This window comes from Myotis davidii, unplaced genomic scaffold (genome assembly GCF_000327345.1).
Source record: "Myotis davidii unplaced genomic scaffold, ASM32734v1 scaffold175, whole genome shotgun sequence".
Lineage (NCBI taxonomy): Eukaryota > Metazoa > Chordata > Mammalia > Chiroptera > Vespertilionidae > Myotis > Myotis davidii.
Window position 1 is genome coordinate 3,894,471 of NW_006286972.1, and position 3,706 is coordinate 3,898,176.

Below are 3,706 nucleotides of genomic sequence, written 5' to 3' on the forward strand. Positions count from 1 at the left end.
AGGACCCACCCGGGACCCTCATGACCAGGAGGTGCAGGAACGCCTCTGTATCCCGCCTACCTGCCACTGACGCCGTGGCCTGTGCCCCTCAGACACTCAGAGCACAGAACTGAGGCCTAATTAGTGAGCTTTTCATAAAACCCTCATTTAAAAGTCTCTCCATCCATCCATTGGGAAGCATTTATTGAGCCCCTGCTGTGTGCCTGGAACACCAGGTACCAGGAGGCTACAGGCCCTGCCTGGGAAGGCGGCCCCATCCTGTTGTGAGGACTCAGCCAGGGCACTGATGCCCAGGGCACCAGGCAGGCAGGCAGGGCAAAAGCCAGCAGCACCTGGAGCAGAGGGTGCAGGTGCCAGGTCCAGGGAGAGGGGTTTGCCAGGCAGCATAACGGTTCAGGAAGCCAGTGCAATCTCAAGTCAGATTCTCAAACAGTAGAGGGTCCCCTAGGGATAGGCCCCCCAGTGCCCCTTCGACCACCACCCACAGTATCTTTCCTAGGTGGCAGAGAGGCAGAAAGGGAGATTGGGGAGGGGGCCGGACGGGGTCTGCAGCCTCTTCCCTCTAGGTGGGACCAGTGACCAGCGAAGGAACCCCTGCCTGGGCTCCCAACTACAACAGCACCTCCAAGCACAGGCAGGTGAGGTCAAGAGCAGGGGTGGGGGGTGTCATCTGGGATGAGGGGGTTATGGGGGGCTGAAGAGCATGGGAGGAAGCTGAGTTCAGGAGGGAGGGGAGCGTGCAGGGGGATAGAGGGGATTCACAGTGTGGCCTCTGAGCCAGTTCCTGGGGTGCACGTTCCACTCCAGTTAAGCCTCAAGGTTGGCTTGTGTTAACTGTGCGTCCTGTGTGAGGGCACGTGTATGTCAGCGTGTGTGAGCATGGCTGTGTCTGTGAGTGTGTGTGAGCATGCTGGAATAGGGGTGGGGGGGGCCCACCACCCAACTGTGGGAACAAAGAGAGCAGTGGCCCCAAGCTGAAGGTCGGGGGCTCCTGCACATGTAGTCAGTGCAAGTGCTTGGAGATCCCAAAGGTACAGCCATCCCGCGAGGACCCCGTGGCAAACACTTACTCATGTGGTATACTTGGTCTCCCCTAAAGCTGGTCCCTGGCCTTGGTGTCAAGATCTAAAGGCCCCCCTCCCCCCAGCTCCCCCACGGCCCCCAATTCCTGGGAGCGCGCAGGAGTGAGGGTCCCCCTGTAAGGATCGCACCACGAGTGCATGGCCGATCTTGAAATAACCTAAGTTCCTGTACCTGCTGGCCCCCATGTCTCATGCAGGCGGGAGGCAGAGAAGGGCCTGTGAAAGGAGGAAGTTTCCCCATCAGATGAAGAGCAGGACAAGCAAGGAGAGAAGACCCCACCTTCTTGTTTGCTAACTACCCATTATTCCATCTCTAAGGGCAGAGGGGTCTGTCTGGCAGGCAGGCAGAGCTGTAGCCCAAACCCCACAGGGTGGAGGGGTACCACCCCCTTACTTTCAGGGACCATGTGCTCAGCCACACTCTGCACCCCCAACCTCAGGCCTCCCCCGGGGCAGTATGGGGGCACGTGACAGAGCCAGGATACAAGGGAGTATAAGGGGGACCTAACTGATGCCTCCCTAAAACAGCCCTGACAGAGGAGCCCCTGCAGACCCCCTGGAGCTGTCTGCCAGGCTAGAGAGAAATGGGGAGCCCTGTTACTAATGGACCCTCAGCTTCCACTCCCTGGAGCCTCCTTTCCTCCTCCCCCCACTTCCAATTACTACAACCCATGTGACCTTCACTCCTACTGCTCCTCCCGGCGGGATGGCAGCTCTGCCTCCCAGGTCCCTCTGCAGGGAACTGTAAGTGCTCTGCACGGGGTTAAATTTCTGGCAAAAGCTGCAAATGCTTCCAGGACACCGTCTGTCCAGCGGGAGCCCAGAGGGCGCTAAACAGGGTACCCCAGGCAGCAACTAACCTAACACATTAGGAACCAGTGTAGATGCCACTGGGGACCCTGTGGGAGCCCGTCTGGAGCAGCAAGGGCTGGCGTCTTCCACCTGGGGGAAGGGGAGGCACTGCTTACTTGGGGGGTGGGTTGGGGGGAGAAAGGAGCTCAGATGGGCATTAGCCAAGTTCCCTTCCTGCCCTCCCAGGCAGAAGGCAGGCATATGTGGCAGGACTGATGGAACTGGGCTGGGGAGCAGGGCACTCAGCACACACAGCTTCCAGCAAACACCGGGGCTCCCCTCACTGCAAGGCCTCCCCAACCCCAGCCCGGCCCAGGGTCCCTTGGTGACCAGCCCGAGAGCAGTAGGCCTTCTCCATGCAGCCTTCCCTGCCCACACCCCACTGCTGGCCCCAGAAGGTTCCGGAGAGCAGGAGTGGGGGCCCCACTCTCACAGGGGCTGGGGAATGCCAGCCCCCCGCCAGCCATAATCCTGTTGCCAGGAGACAGGCCCAGGAAGAAACGGAATCGCGCTGGGTTAGTGTCTAGACAGCGCGACCTTTCCCCTCCTTCTCTAGATATAATTGGGACCCAAATCGTCAGGCATCGTGAGCTGATAGCACGAATAAAGGAGGAGGTTGTTTGCGGTGCCTCATGGGGACATTCCTGCAGCGAGAGGGCCGTCCACTACCTGCTCTGGGGGTGCGTGAGAGCCAGCCCAGGCCGGGCACAAAGGGGCTTTCATCCCAGGGGACGACCGTCTTCAATTGGCGATTGGCGATGAAAGAGCTCCCAGATCCTGGCTTCCCAGTGCCCCTCACACCCGCGGGGAGGCGCCCATTAACTCTGTGCTGCCCACGCTCCCTGCAGGCTGGGGGGCCGGGGCACATCAGCCAGGAGAGGGGCCTGCCAGGTGCTCCGGGTCCACGAGTGGCTCCCTCCATCACCTCCCGCCCAGGAGCCCGTGTGGGACTCTAGCGGACCCCGGGGGGTCCTGTCCCCACCTGTGGCCTAGCCCAGGGCTGTGCTATCTGTGTCCAATTTCATTTTTCTCCAGGAGCTGATCTTTCATTTTTCTTTCCACCCAGTAAAGCATCTAAACAACTTTCTCAGAACCCCCTGGGCCCAGTCCCCCCAGCCGCCCTGACCTCCACTGTGCAGTCTCTCCCATATGCTACGGGGCCAGCACGGTGATGGGGTTGTGAGGTGTCCTCCACCCAGAGCCGCCTTCTCTCTGGTTACAGTTCTGGTGACGACGGTGCCGGTGGCACAGGGTGCGACTGTCCTTAGAGGGCGGGGTGGGCTACAGCCCCGCCGTCCAGCTCCTCTGCTCACTAGAGAGATTTACTAGTAACAGCCCAAGTCATTAGTACTTAAACCTGCTGGCTGGGCCATTCGGCAGCCAGGGTGACCAGACTTCAAAGGGGGTTGGGGGGATGCAGGAGGGGGTCACGCGGCCCAGAATCACCAGGTCTGTCCTCCACTGTGCAGCCCTGGATTTCTGATTCCAAGCACAGAAATGCCACCCTGTGCCTCCCCCACCCCAAGACCCTGAGGCGGAGCTTCACACCTGCCCTCCCCAAGTCCCCTCAGGCCCAGAAGGCCTATTTCACAAAGGACCCCCAGGTTCCCCATGGCCCCGTCCTCTGGCCAGGAAGTATCTGTCCTACTGGGCCAGACCTGGTGCTGCTGACCCAAGACGGGTCCAGGAAGTGGGTAGGAATGACGGCTACCTGTACCCAGAAAGCCCCTGGGCAGCTGCCAGCTCCCAAGCCTCCCTCCCCCTTCTTCCCC